Raw genomic sequence first — 15,243 nt, forward strand, 5'->3', positions numbered from 1 at the left:
GGTAAATTGCAGGCATCAACTTGTGTTCATATCATTAACTAGAGTTCAATATTTGTTTACATTTTTTTTGAGGTACAATGTACATAGGTTGAAATAGGTTGAAACCTAAAAATCTCCAATGTGCATCCACTGAGTTTTGACAAATGTCTACACTGGTGTAACCACACCTGCAAGACTTACTAAGACTAACCGTGAAAACCAATGGCACCTGCTTGAGATATTATCTAAGAGTGCAGGAAAGAACTAGTCCATGGGATTGTGCTTCAGGGAAGAGCAATAGGAAAGAGGGAGAAGAAAGCTCTTGACTGTTTACATCCCACCAGTCCTGCCTGTTCAATGTCATGGTTACAGTTGAGCCCTTAGAACACTGCTTGACACAGAGGAATATTCAGTTAGTGTCGGCTGCTATTAGTGTTGCTGTTATTGTCACTATACGTACCTGACTGGCAATTCTTTGTTTTTATTAGTCTGAACCCTGTAAGAGAAGAAAGGTGAATGGTAGAATCTAGACACCACGCCTAAACCTGATCTAACTGCTGTGAAACTGTAACTGAAATTGGCTTCAGAGTTGTTTATTTTCCTGGTGAGCGTTTCAGCCTTGAGGGAGGGGTAGGGTAGTCTGCCAGTCAGCCTGGAGCCAAATGTTACATCTCTTATATTGATGCTTCTTCCTGCAGAAACATCTTTGCCCTGTGGTAAAGATGCACTGCTGCAGCTGTTAAGAGAACATCTCATTATGAAGAGGGAGAGAACATCAATCACGCAAGCAGCAAGTTAAAAAGCCCTGGGAATTTGCCATTTTGATGGCTCCTCAACAGTTTTACCCTTTGTGTTGTTTGGAGGTGGAGAGTTATGGGGAGGCATACTGCTTTAATGATGTACCTGGTTTCTGATGTTGGTAAGACTGGGTGAGTGAGTGAAAGGAGAGGGAAAGGCACATATCATGTTCTCAACAGCTAACAAGCTATGGGTTAAGGTCCCTGGGGTGTATCATTCCCCCTGAGTTTTCTACTTCATTAATCTTAAAGGTTGCTGAAGATTGAAATCTGTTTTCCAGCATTGAGCTGGAAAGGGATGTAGTTCTTACCTATTGAAGGGTATAGCAATCTCTGGAAGCCTAGTGTAAGAGTTCCAAGGGCGGAACACTAATATGTTGAGATTCCAAATAACATGGGCTGGGCTGAAATCCCCTCCTAAAAGTTACATCATAGACTGGAAAAGACAAACTTAACAAGGAATTCAAACAAGCACTGGCCAAATGTCAGAAGACAATAGTGACTAAAGTCCCAATATAGGCAGGAGCCAGGAAATATTGCGTAAAGATAACTTCATAATGGACCAAGTGGTATTTGCATCAGTGCCTTGATTATAACTATGCAAACAAGTGGCCTGCTCATCAGTAGCATGAATGTTTTCTTCTACCTTCCCAGAATTGCTAACTTAGGTACAACAGGTTTTATTAATGACTGTACAAACTTCCCCTTATTCAGAAAGGAGAGAGTCTAAGGCAAGTCACTTGTCTAGGACTACAGTGGCCAGGGAGTCTTAGTGAAGACTATAACCTAAAGTGAGTGTTCCTAGTAGATGTTGCTAAGGCTTCCAGAATAGTTTCTGAGAGGATGCATGATAAACAAATCCACTGCATGGTGCGCCCAGTCTGATGGCAGCTCCTATATGAGCTAATACTAGTCCAATAGCCCTTATGGGCCTGGACTTTGTCATATTATGTATAGTTATTCCTATGCCTCTAGGGTTCAGAACTCCAAGGATACATTTTTAGGAGGGCATGGAAGGAAATTCCAAGCAGTGATGTGCCAAAATTATGTTGTGGAGTTTACAGAGAAACAGGTATCCTGAGGGAGCACATGCGTAATGGCCATCTTCCCTACTGAACCACATTTCTAATTGAGGGTACCAGGGTGGTGCATGGGTACAATCAGACCAGAAAGCTCCTGAGAGTGTAGACTCATTCCAAGGATGCATGTCCCATTTGCTTCTAGGTTATTGGGGTAACAATGGATTAGATTATTAGAGCAAGGAACATGATCCAACAAGGGGTAACCATAGAAGCATTTGTAGATCTTGTCCCTTGGTCACATGCCTGGATACATAAAGGGTGAATTAGCTTCTTCCTGGAGCAATGACAACAGAAGGAGGTTTTTTTTTTTTTTTTTTTTTTTTTTTTTTTGTGATGGCTTTTGACAGTGTTACGGTTCAACTTACAGAAGGCATTGTTTCAATTCTTCAACCTAAGGCCTGGATGTTTGCCAGAGAACAGAGTCTACAAAAGTTCACGAATAAAGGGACAGAAGGATATGATACCTTTTTACATAGCCACATAAAGGCACCAGATCCTAGAAAATAAAATTCAAATGTTCAATATATACATCTGCCATTTTCTTTTTACTTTATATATGACAGTGGAATGCATTACAATTCTTATTGCATATATAGAGCACAATCTTTCATATCTCTGGTTGTATATAAAGTATATTCACATCAATTTGTGTCTTCATACATGTACTTTGGATAATAATGACCATCACATTCCACCATCATTAATAACCACATGCCCCCTCCCTTGCCCTCCAACCCCTCTGCCCTATCTAGAGTTTGTCTATTCCTCCCATGCTCCCTCTCCCTATCCCACTATGAATCAGCCTAGAAGGAGTTGTCTTTTTGACACCAAGGAGGGTAATGACATTGGGAAATGGGTTAAATGTGAGTATAAAAGAAGGAATTAGGTATTCACATGAGAGAAATGTGTCAGGTGGAAAGTTAACTATAAGGGGATTCCTTTTTTCAGGGCCTCATTCCCTGAGTAGGGTTAGGGTTAACATTTCCTCTAAAAGGGGTGAACTTCAGTTCAGTGCTTGGGTGTGACAAATCCAACAGCTAGTAAGATTTCTACCCTGAGTTATAATCTGGGAAATATTGATGCTATTATTTGTTTTCCAGCCTCTCAGAGCTGTGGCCAATTAAGTATGAGCAGAAATAAATCTTACATGGTGGGAGACTTAAGTAATGAAAGAATAGGATACCTGAAGGTGTTGGAATAGTTATTATCACTATTTTTCACAAGTTGTGCAACTTTCATCTTTTTATGAATTGCTAGTTGAATCTTAATCTTTTTTTTTTAAGAGAGAGTGAGAGAGGAGAGAGAGAGAGAGAGAAGAGAATTTTTAATATTTATTTTTAGTTCTCGGCGGACACAACATCTTTGTTGGTATGTGGTGCTGAGGATCGAACCCGGGCCGCACGCATGCCAGGCGAGCGTGCTACCGCTTGAGCCACATCCCCAGCCCCTTAATCTTTTTCTTAGAGACATATCTGAGGTCTTTTATCGGCTCACAGGTATATTCAGCTTGATCTTTCTGGTTTTCTTATTTGAGCTCAGAAGAAGCAGGTTTCATTCTAGAGAGATGTGCCCAACTGGAAATGCCATAGTAACATTTGGCAGAGTCCCTTTCATTTAGACTGTAACTGATCTTTTGGGAGTCCTCCTTCCATGTTTCCACTAGTATCTGATCTCAGGCTCCATAGGAGACTAACTCCAGTGGGGAGCGTTGTGTTAGTATCCTGTTTCCAAGCTCCTGTAGTACTTTTTGAACCTGACCTAGGTACTGATGTGGTCTATTAGGTTGTTGGTAATTTCATCCACAAGTTGTGAAGAAGGACCTCCCATATGTCATTTCAAAAGGGCTAAGCTGGAGTTTTCTTTTGGGGGCCACTGAACTTGCAGGAGATTAATGGGCAAAAAAGGAAGAAGTCAGGGCTCTGAGGTCTCTTGGGAAGAGTTTGCCAAAGTTCTCTTGTGAGTCTGGTTTACTTTTTCTACAGTTCCAGAGAACTGTGATCTCTAGGAGAAGTGGAGGTAGTTTTTTATGCCCAGGGCTCCTGAGACCTGATGGGTTATTTATTTATTTGCCACAAGCAGGCCCATTGTCGCTCTGAAGGCTTTTAGAGAGTATAAATCTCAGAATTATTTCCTTGAGTAATGTTTTGGATATCTCTGTGACTTTTTCCATTCTAGTGGGGAAAGCTTCTATCCACTCAGTAAAGGTGTCAATAAAGTCCAGTAAATATTGCAATCCCTAATAGGATGGTACCTGGATAAAATCAATTAGCCAGTCCTCTCCAGGTTAGTTCTCCTCTGTTGGATAGGCTTCATTAGAGATGGAGATGTGGAATGATTTTTAGGATTATTAGCAGCACAGATGTGGAAGGATTGGGTAACAGCTTTTGTTGTTTCAGGCAAGGCTTTTCCCATAAAGATTTGGGCAATACATTTAAATAAAGCATTCTATTCCAGATAATTAAAGGTGTTTAATTATCCCCCACTGGTGAACTTTAGGAAGGAATAGTTTATCCCCTTTTTTCACCATTCTAACAGGTCCCGTGTGAGCTCCCTGTGATTCGCTCATTCCTTTTCTTCCTCAGCCTACTGAGGAGCAGTGAGCAGTGTGGGTAAGGTATCAGGGCTTGGACTTGGGGTCCCTTGGTTGCTTCAGCCTTAGCAGTTTGGTTGGCCAGGTTTTCTCCCTGGATAATATAGGGGCCTCCCATTTGGTATCTTTTACTGCCACTTCTTTAGGGGAATGAACTGTCTCTAGCAGTTTTGTTGTCTCTGGTCCATGCTTTATGGCAGAGTGGCAATCCTGTAGGAGTCCTTTTTCCTTCCAAATAGCTGCACGAGCATGGAGTACCCAATGGGCATACTTAGAATCAGTATAGATATTAATCCTTGATGCTTCTCCTATCTGGAAAGCTCAACAGGACTATCAGCATTGCTTTTGGGGGTAAGATTAGGGGATAGGGCTTGAGTTTCAATGACTACATGTTAGCTCAGAACTGCATATCCCTTCTGGCTCCTTGCTGGATAGAAACTACTTCCACCTGAGCCAAGCACAATGATGCACACTTGTAATCTCAGCTACTCTGGAGGTTGAAGCAGGAGGATAATAAATTTGAGCCCAGCCTGGGCAACTTAGCAAGACTCTGTCTTAAAACAAAAATTAAAAAGTCCTGGGGGTATAGTTCAGTGCTTGCCTAACATATGCTAGGTCCTGGATTCAATCCCCAGTACAACAAAAAACAAACCCCAAAACAATCTACTTCCATTTGTGAACCATTTAGCCTTGGCATTAGACATGAGCTTATCCTTAAGGTCAATTCTACTGGAATGAATTTGGGTTATAACTTGTACATAGAGGCAGGGTGTAGCAATATGGCCAGGTTTAGAGTTGACAGGACTTGATGATGACATCTGAAGTTTCTAGCAAAAGGACCTGATATTTAAGGATGTGAGTTATCTGTTAACCACTGATGTCCCTTGATTTCTAATACTCCCCTTACCTTGTGAGGGGTCAGGACCATTAATTGTGGTCTGAAGTTGATTTTTCTAGACTCTTCTATCAGAAGGGCTTTGGCCATTACTGTCTATAAATATCCTGGCCATCCCGATGCCACTGAATCTAGGCATTTAGAAAGATATGCCACTGGTTTCAGTGTCTCTCAGCTTCTGGTTGAGCACTCACAGAACTATCCCTGTCTCTCTGACACATAGAGGGGAAAATGTTTTGCTAAATTTGGGAGCCTTAGGGCAGGGGTGGTTCCTAGGTTCTTTAAAGAAAACTTGATGGTAGTCTTTATTCCATATTAAGGGTTCATTATCTTTGCCCTTTGGGCTTTGTAAAAGGGATTAGCGATAAATTCATAGTCTGAGATCCAAATCCAACAGAACCTGATCATTCTCAAAATGGCCTGTAACAGCTTTTTAGTTTGAGAAAGGAGACTGAAGACTCAGATGGTCTCTTTCTGGGAATGAACCAGAGTCTGTGCCCTGTGTATAAGGACATAGCCTAAGTAAGTAACCTTTTGTACTGCTAACAGCTTTTATTGTTTGAGACAAGCCTCTTCTTCTGTTCTCTAGCCAGAGCATTTCCAAACAAGTTCGTGCTGTTTCTAAATCCCTGGAGCAGGACTGCCCATATGAACTGGGAAGCAAGGTGAGTCTCAGAGTCTTCCTATTCAAAGGCAAAAAGATATTGTTTGAGGCCCAGTAATACATCCCAAGGGAGGAGTAAACTTTTGGACCTTTGGCTGGCCACCAACCCTGATCACTGTATATGTCTGAGTGGGTAATGGCCTAGAGAAATGGGTCAGAACAGAATAAGCAACCCCCATATCTATCAAAAATGAAACATTCTGACCAGCCACTTCCAGAATTGCCCAAGGCCCAAAGTGGAAATGGCAAGCAGCTTTGTAGGAGCTGAAGGAAGCTTTGGGCCCCTACAGTTGTCCTGGGCCACCAGGATTTTAGATGACCCTGTGAACCAGTGGCAGTCCCCATTCCAGTGCCCCATTTTTTGCAGAGAGAGCAGGTGGGTGTCAGTCTTTTCCCTAAAAGGTCATACCTTTTTTCTAATGCCCCTCTCGTCTGCATAGGTGGCATTGCCCCTGTCCAGGGTCTTGGCTAGGCAGTGGCTCCATAGCTGGGGCTTCCTTGACTCTGCCCTTGCACTATTGCCTCTTGGTGGGCATCTCTTAAGTGGCATAGGGAGCCCAGGGCAGCAGCTGACAATGGAGACTTCTGTTTACTTCTGTGGACCTTTTCTGCTTCTTCTGTCCCTGTTATTATAGACTCCAAAAGCTGTATCTATTGGTTGATTTATAGGTGTTAGGGCCTTTTGGAGTTTCCACCTAATACCTGGGGCAGGTATATTATAAAATGCATGCCCAGGAGGGCCCACCCTTCTGGCAACTCAGTATCAGTGTTAGTTTTCTTTTTAAGAGGTTCATCCAGCCATCTGTGAAAGGGGGCAGGATTTTCATCCTTCTTTTGGGTGATCTCGAGGACTTTGTCATAATTGACAGGTTGGGCAAGCATTTTCTCATTTCCTGTTTAAAGCAAGCAATCATACAGTCCCTCTTTTGCCAAGCCTTGCTGTCTCAGGTTGAAACCCCCACTCCCCATAGATTTCACTACCCAATGTATGTGCTGCTGTGGCGTCTATGTGCTATTGAACTGCTTCCATGATCCTTTATTTTTCCTCCACTGGACAAGTAGGCAATAAAATATGCAAATCTCCCCAGGTTAAATCAAAGGAGGTTATTTTTTTTAATTCCTTAATAATTTGCCAGGGTCCTTTGAGAATCGTCTGAAATTCTCTCTGAACATGGGCCAGATCTGTCACAGAGAAAGGGCATGAACCCCTATGGTCTCCCTGACCTCCTGATGCTATGTCTAGCAATGGGCACAGTTTTCCCTTGTTTGGCTGACAAACTGTCCTGATCTGAGTAGTACTAATTGAACTTGTACTCCTCAGACTCTCTAGCTGGGAAGCATATAAACTGGGGCCATTCTGATAAGGGCGGGGGGCGGGGCAATTCCAAACTGGAGATAGGTGATGAGATCCTGGAGACCTCTCCCTTCTCAGTTTGGGGACTGAAAGAGGTCCTGAAGGGCTTAGCCTTCCTCTTTTTTTTTTTTTTTTTAAGAGAGAGTGAAAGAGGAGAGAGAGAGAGAGAGAGAGAGAGAGAGAGAGAGAGAGAGAGAGAGAGAGAGAGAATTTTTAATATTTATTTTTCAGTTCTCGGCGGACTCAACATCTTTGTTGGTATGTGGTGCTGAGGATCGAACCCGGGTCGCACGCATGCCAGGCGAGCGCGCTACCGCTTGAGCCACATCCCAGCCCCTAGCCTTCCTCTTAAGTGGTGCGATTAGGAGGGGATCATTTAAGATGCAGCCCACATAACTTTGGAAGATCTAGCAGGGTCCAGGGGAGTATCATCTGTGGTATAAAAAGTTTTAGCAGTGACAAAAGCAACTGGAACTCACAGCTGCTTCTGCAGCTCAGGAACAAAGGTGCTAGAATGGCCCACTTAGCCATCTGCAAAGAATGCCAGTCTGGGTCTCAGATCCTGCCTAGGAGTCTGTCTCAATCAATCCCCATTCTGGCCACTAAAATATGTCACCATATTTCAGATTCTTGTATCCAGCATTTTAAAAAATGAATGCTGGACCTGGAAAGAATTTAAATACAGACAGGCTTTATTAAAGGGTTTCTGCTTAAATCAGATGGGAGAAACATTAAGGCTAGCTCCTCAAACCAAATGGGCTAGTTTTTATTCCAGTGTAAAGGCTGTTTTCAGGGTAGGCTAGAGTTTAGGAATGTTAATTGAGTTGAGATGTATTTCAAAGATGTGTTTCTTTTCCTGATGAGAATTTCAGCCTTGGGAGAGGGGTAATCAGCTGGTCAGCTTGGCGCTGTTACGGGAGTCAAGCTGACTTGCATAGTCCCACTATGCAGGGTCTGCCCTCTCAGCCCAAAAACCAAACAGAAAAGGTCATGGTGAGAGGAAATTTTAATCAATATGTCCATATTGGGAAGGTCAAATGAGATCCAACATCTCACTTTGGATTGTTAACAGGAGCTTTAGATTTAACTAGAGGAAGAATTGAGGTGGGATATGAGGGAGGTATGCATAGGTGAGCTGTCTTGGATATACTGTGGTTGAGCATTCTTTTGGTCCTGATTCTGTGAGTTGGCTCTGGAGAAGTCCTTATTGCTTGATTGGGCTTCTCAGGATACAGGGTGTTTACCTATTAAACATATGATCCTGGAAGGGGATATGTTTCTGTGAGATGATTGCTCCTGCTTAGGGAGCTGTTCCTGGAAGGTGTAGGATTAGGACTGGAGACTTCTAGGTGCCACTCCAGGGATCTGAAACAAGATGCTACAAATCTCTGCAAATCTGACCTCAGTCTTGGAGGGGGACAAGACAAGTCAGGTAAATTTAGGGCTAATAAGCCTTTTATTACTAATATTTAGATGAACACTCCTAAAATGATCAATATGCTTTTATGCAGAGCTGAGCAGGACACACATTTAATTTAATAAAGAAGATAGATACCAAATGAAGCCAGAGATGTGAAGTTTTACCCTGCTGTCAGTTATCCATAAAGTATCTGCAGGCCTAGATCCAGAGCCATGGCTTTTAGCAAAAGCAGTCTTTCTAAGTCCTATTATATCACATCTCTCTTATCAACACAGCATCCTGCTGAAATATCTTTGCCCTGTAGTAGGGATATACTGCTGCAGCTGTTAAGAGAACATATCATTATGAAGTGGGAGAGAATATCAATCATGCAAGTAATAAGTTAAATGCCCTGGGAATTTGCCATTTTGTTGGCTCCTCAACAGTTTTACCCTTTGTGTTGTTTAGAGGTGGCGAGTTATGGTGAAGGCATCCTGCTTTAATGATGTACCTGGTTTCTGAGGTCCAGGGACTGAGTGAATGAGTGAGAGGATAGAGAAAGGCACAAAATAAGCTATGGGTTAAGGTGAGAAAGTGGAGAAAAGCACATGCCATGCTTTTAATAGCTAAAAAGCTATAAATTAAAGTCCCTCAAGTGCATTTTCCCCTTTCTGCCCCTGACTGGCTCATTTAGAAGAAGAAATCTAAGCAAAATGTTGAGGGTGTGGCTTGGCTTCTCTTAACTTCTTGTAGTAAAATATGAAAAGAGAGAGATGAATTAAAATTAGAATTTATGATCAGAGGGGAACCAGAAGTTTAAAGATTTGGAACTAGGTTTGGTAGCACATGCCTATAATCCCCAGTGACTTCAGAGGTGAAGGCAGGAGGACTGGAAGTTCAATTAGTGAGATCCTGTCTCAAAAAAAAAAAAAAAAAAAAAAAAGCTGTGGACATAGCAGCTCAGGGGTAAAATGCCCTGAAATTCAATCCCTATACTGCAAAATAAATAAAAATAAATTTAAAAATTGGAAAATTTTCAGCCTGACTGTATTATAAAGAATAAAAATAAATGTTCAAGAGAATGGCCAAGTGAACATTTGATAAGGAGATTAATAGGGACAAATGGAACTCATCAAGAGGAGGGAAGAGTAACCCTGAAGACATTTTGGAGAGCTTTGGGATTCCCCTGCCCTTCACAGGCCAGAGTGCCAGAATGGCACTACCTCCTACAGCCTCCTGGGCCACCCCAGCTGTGGTTCCAGTGGGCCCAGGAGTAACTTAGGTCACCCCTTTGGAAGGTATAAATGGTACAGTGTGGTGACATCTGCACAGTGCTATCTCCACGGGTGCAGAAAGTGAGTAAGCTTTTGGGGTGTGGCTACTTCCATTTCAGTTTCAAGGAATAGCCTTAAGGTCCAGGCAGAGAACTGCCCCAGGCTAAGAGACATTACAAGAGCCCTTAGTATAGCAGTGCTCAGCATCACCAGGGCCACCCCCAAGGTCCCAGAGTGAGAGAGCTACCAATGAGCAACTCCAGCCTGAGAGAACTGCAGTCCCGACTTCAACCTATGAAAACTGCAGAGGGAAATGCACTCAACACAGCCAGAGAGGCCAGGCTTCTGAGAGCTGTGGGGGCCCAATCCTTACTCAGTTATGTCTGGAAGGTGTGACATAGTCAAAGATTATTCTTGAGCCTTAAGATTTCATGTTTTTTGCCCTGTTGAATTTTTGATTATTTGGGATCTATTACCCTTCCTTCCTTCCTTCTTTCCTATGTCTCCATTTTGGAATGAAAATATCTATTGTACACCTGTCTCACTGTTATATTTTAGAAGCATATAACTTGTATAATTTCATAGGCTCATAGTTGGAAAGCAGTAGGGTCATGATGAATCCGTTCCTTTAATTTTACCCATATCTAGAATGAGTTTGTTACCAGCAGTCAAACCAGAGAATCTGTCTGTATCTTAGCTGGCTGGATTCAGTTGCCCACCCACATAAGAAATAAGTGAGTGATATAAAAAGGGAAAATGAATGTTTAATAGAGTTTGGACAAAACTGGAGAGAAGCAGCTAATTTGTCTCTGCTGGTCCTATAGAAGCAGTTACAATATATTAAAAGTAAAAACCAAGGAATATACATATGTAGATTTAGGTAGGCTGTGCTAGCCAGAGAATATATCACAATTCCTGTTTAGGCCATGGGATAGCTTCTTGGTTTCCATTCTCAGCATAAGGAAGTTCAGAGAGAAAAATAACTTGCCAGGAATCTGGGGACAAAAACTAACTTGGGGCTTTTATTTTAAAAGGAGTTCTGTCACATGTTGATACATAGAAGATACTTAGACTAAGAATTTAAAGTTGAAGTTGGAATGAGTTAAGACTTCGGGGCTAGATTAGGTAGAGGGGAATGAAGGGTGGAGAGGGAAGGGGATGGGGTATGGGAGTAGGAAGGATAGTAGAATGAATCAGACATTATTACCTTGTGCACATGTATAACTCTACAACCAGTGGGATTTAACATCATGTATAGCCCAAGAATGAGATTTGGAACTGAGGGGGTTATAGGAGGCAGTACCTTGAAATCATTCATCAAGGCCCTGGCACCCTAGCCTGTGAAGGGCAGAAGAACCTCAAAGGTTTCCAAAATGCCTTCAGGGTTACTCTTCCATCCTCTTGATGAGTTCCATCTGTCCCTATTAATCTCCTTATCAAATGTTCACTTGGGGGCTGGGGATGTGGCTCAAGCGGTAGCGCGCTCTCCTGGCATGTGTGCCGCCTGGGTTCGATCCTCAGCACCACATACAAACAAAGATGTTGTGTCCACCGAAAACTAAAAAAAAAAATAAATAAATATTAAAATTCTCTCTCTCTCTCTCTCTCTCTCTCTCTCTCTCTCCCCCCCCCCCCCCGCCACCCGTCCCTCTCTCTTTAAAAAAAATGTTCACTTGGCCATTCTCTTGAACATGTATTTTTATTCTTTATAATGCAGTCAGGAAATTATACTACATTATATATGATGTCTCAAAGTGCATTTTACTGTCATGTATAGCTAATTAAAACAAATTTAAAAAATTAAAAAAGAAAGAAAGAAAAAATCAAATGAGTATATTTTGTATGTGAGAAGGACATGAATGGGGGGGGCAGAGGCAAAAAAAAAATATGCTTATGTTGCATTCACCCAAAATTCACATAATTGAAATCTGATCCCCAAGGTATTGGTATTAATTAAGAGGTAGGGTCTTTAGAAGGTGATTAGATGGTGAAGGCAGAGTCCTTGTGAATGGGATTAACGCCCCTATAAAAGAGAACCCAGAAAGCGATCCGTCTCTTCTACAATGTGGGATACAGCGAGATGGCACCATCTTTGAAGATGAGAACCAGTCCTAACTAGACACCAAATCTATTGGTGCCTGGTCTTGGACTCTCCGGCCTCCAGAACTATGGACAGTAAGTTTCTGTTGCCCAGTCTAAGGTATTTTGTTATAACAGATAAAATGGACAAAGACACAGTCATGTGACCAATATAAACCCATGAGACATTAGGGAACATTGCTGGGTGCTTCTGGGAAAGTTGGTTTTTTTAAAAATTTTTTAGTTGTCAATGGACCTTTATTTTATTTATATGAGGTGCTGAGAATTGAACCCAGTGCTTTACACAAGCTGGACAAATGCTCTACCATAACCCCAGCCCTGGGAAGAGTTTTTGTTCTAAATAAAAAGATGCACATGGGAGGAAATACATCTTTCTTTCCTAATTTTGGATGTTAGCATGTAAGAATGACATGCTCAGAGCAATGGTAGCTATTTTGCCACCATAAGGAGAAAGTTAAAAGAGTCAAAGTCAGCCCATATGCTTAAGTCATGATACGGCTGAATTCTGGAGTGCTCTTCTCTAGACTTCTTGTTTGTGAGAATTTATTTTTAGTTGGATAGTTTCTTGTGGCCTCAAGCATCATAACCCATACATAGGATTTATAAAATTTGTTACTGGTAATACCAGTGCATTTCCTGAAAACAGGTTTTTTTGTTGTCGTTGTTAGTTTCTTAGAGAAAGACTGCAACTCTTATAAAGAAAACTGGGGCTGCAGTTGTGGCTTAGTGGTAGAAGGCTTGCCTAGGCATGTATGAGGCACTGGGTTCTATCCTCAGCATGATGCTGACCCGTGATTTTTCTTGGGAGGACCTAATTTTCCTGTAGCACCCTCAGCACACCTGTTGCAAAATGACACCTCTAGGTGTAAATGAGAAGATAGCTCCTGTCTTTGGTTGATTGTTCTAAGGCTACCTGTGAGCACAGGAGAAAACCTAGGTAAGAACTTGATTCTCTATGGTCATAAAAATAAGTAAATAAAATAAAGGTGTAAAAAATACACTAACATTTAAAAAAAAATAGAAAACTATACTCCCCTAATATGGGACATGAGTTTTCAAAACCATTTAGGTGATAGAATAACAGTTATTTCAAAATGATGATTTTCATTATGTATAGGTATTCATCAGCATCATAGTTATCTTCAGGCCCAGTGTAACTCAGGATGGAAATTATCTTACTTCTTTCTTTTCTTTCTTTCTGTTTCCCTCTCCCTTTCCCTCCCCACCCCCTTTTCACTACTGGAGATTAAACCCAGAGGCCCTCTACGACTGAACTACAGCACTTTTTATTTTATTTTGAGACAAAATCTCGCTAAATTGCCAAGGCTGGCCTTGACCTTGCCATCCTCCTGCCTCAGTCTCCATGAGTTGCTGGGATTACAGGCGTGGGCCACCATGCCTGGCTTTATCTTCTTGTTTTTAAGTGCTATTAAATCAATAGTACTATTAAATCCCAAGTCACTGACTTGGGATTTCCAAAGGTGCTGGGATACATGCAAAGGTCCTGTGAAATCTTGATATATTTAGTCTGTCAACCAAACTGATCACAATTTCCTTGGCAGAAAACATGGCTTTATTACATGTGCTTGGTTTAAAGCCTCAATCTAATTACAAATGTCCAGGAAAGCTTATTTTTTCTTGTTATTGTTGTGTAGACTTTCCATTAATATTCAACATTTGATAAATGTTTACCGAGTGCCGACCAACACAGGGATGAGGCAGACAAGTTCCACCCCAAAGAAGTCCCCAGATTAGGAAGGGGGGAAGAAAGTCACCAGGCAATTATAATGCAAAGGGAGAAGCCCTTTCCATAGAGCTAAATATAGGGAGAAATGAGAGCCGAGAGGTGTTTGCGCATTCACTCATTTCAATTGATCATCCGATTTATTTATTGAGCACCCACAATGTGCTAGGAACCAGGAAAACAATGGGGAAAGAAAGACACAAGTCCTATCCTCATGTTATTTTCAGCCAAATGGAAGAGAAAGACAAATGAACAGATCGTTATGGGTACTAATGCTACAAGAGGAAAGCATCTAAGAGAGCACCTGACCCAAATTTGGGGCGATGAGAAAAGGATACTTCAGATGAGATAGGAAGGATTGGAAAGTTGGGAAGGAGGTTCCATACAGCAGGAACAGTGCTGTGCACAGGCACAAGGACAAGAGAAGCCATGGCAAAGGTGAGAACAAAAAATTGGAGAAAAGTGAAGATTGCAAGAAGGTGGAGGAAACAGGGTTGACAGGAAATAACCAGTAACCAGATCCTGATAAATCCTGCAAGCTAGGTTAAGGAGGTTTTTTTTTCTTTCTTTTTTTTTTTTTTTTTTCCTGAGGTTAATGGGAAAAGAGGAGATTTAAGCAGGGGAATGAAGCAGTCAGATGTTCACTTTACAAAATCTTTGGCCGCCATATAGCCAGAGACAGGACAACAGTAGGAAGCTGCTAAATTCTCTTGGCAAGCACTGGCCATGGCCTGACTCAGAATGGTGATGGACACTGTGGGCTGAGGCACAATCAACAGAAGGTGTGGAATGATGTAAACAGAAGGTAGAGAGAGGAGAAGGATGCTAATTTTTGACACCAGCAACTAAGAAGATAATAAAGCACAAATAGTTTGGACTTGGGAGTAGGTGATCAGTTTCTTTTGGCATATGTTGAACTTGAGGGTTCTTCAGGATAATCATATTGAGATGTCCTGGAAGCAACCCAGGAGAGAGAGAAAAGGAAGGTAAGAAGGGGGTGGGGAGAAAGAGAGAGAGAGAGAGAGAGAGAGAGCACGCTCAGCTGGAATCTGCAATTTGGAAGTCATCATAATGGAGAAGGACTGGAGCTCATGGACATGGTGAGACACTCATGAATGTTTAGAGGCAGATGAGAGCAGGAATGGGGAAAGAAGCCTGAGGAAGACCAGCATGGAAAAGAAGGAGCAATTATGAAAGTTACGGGTGGGTCAGGTGTGGTGGTGCATTTCCATAATCCCAGGTACTCAGGAGGCTGAGGCAATAGGATTGCAAGGTCAAGACCAGCCTGGGCAACTTGGCAAGACCCTATATCAAATAATAATAATAATAATAAATAATAATCAAAAAGGGCTGGGAATGTTGCTC

This window comes from Spermophilus citellus, assembly GCF_964194105.1.
Source record: "Spermophilus citellus genome assembly, chromosome: 17".
NCBI lineage: Eukaryota > Metazoa > Chordata > Mammalia > Rodentia > Sciuridae > Spermophilus > Spermophilus citellus.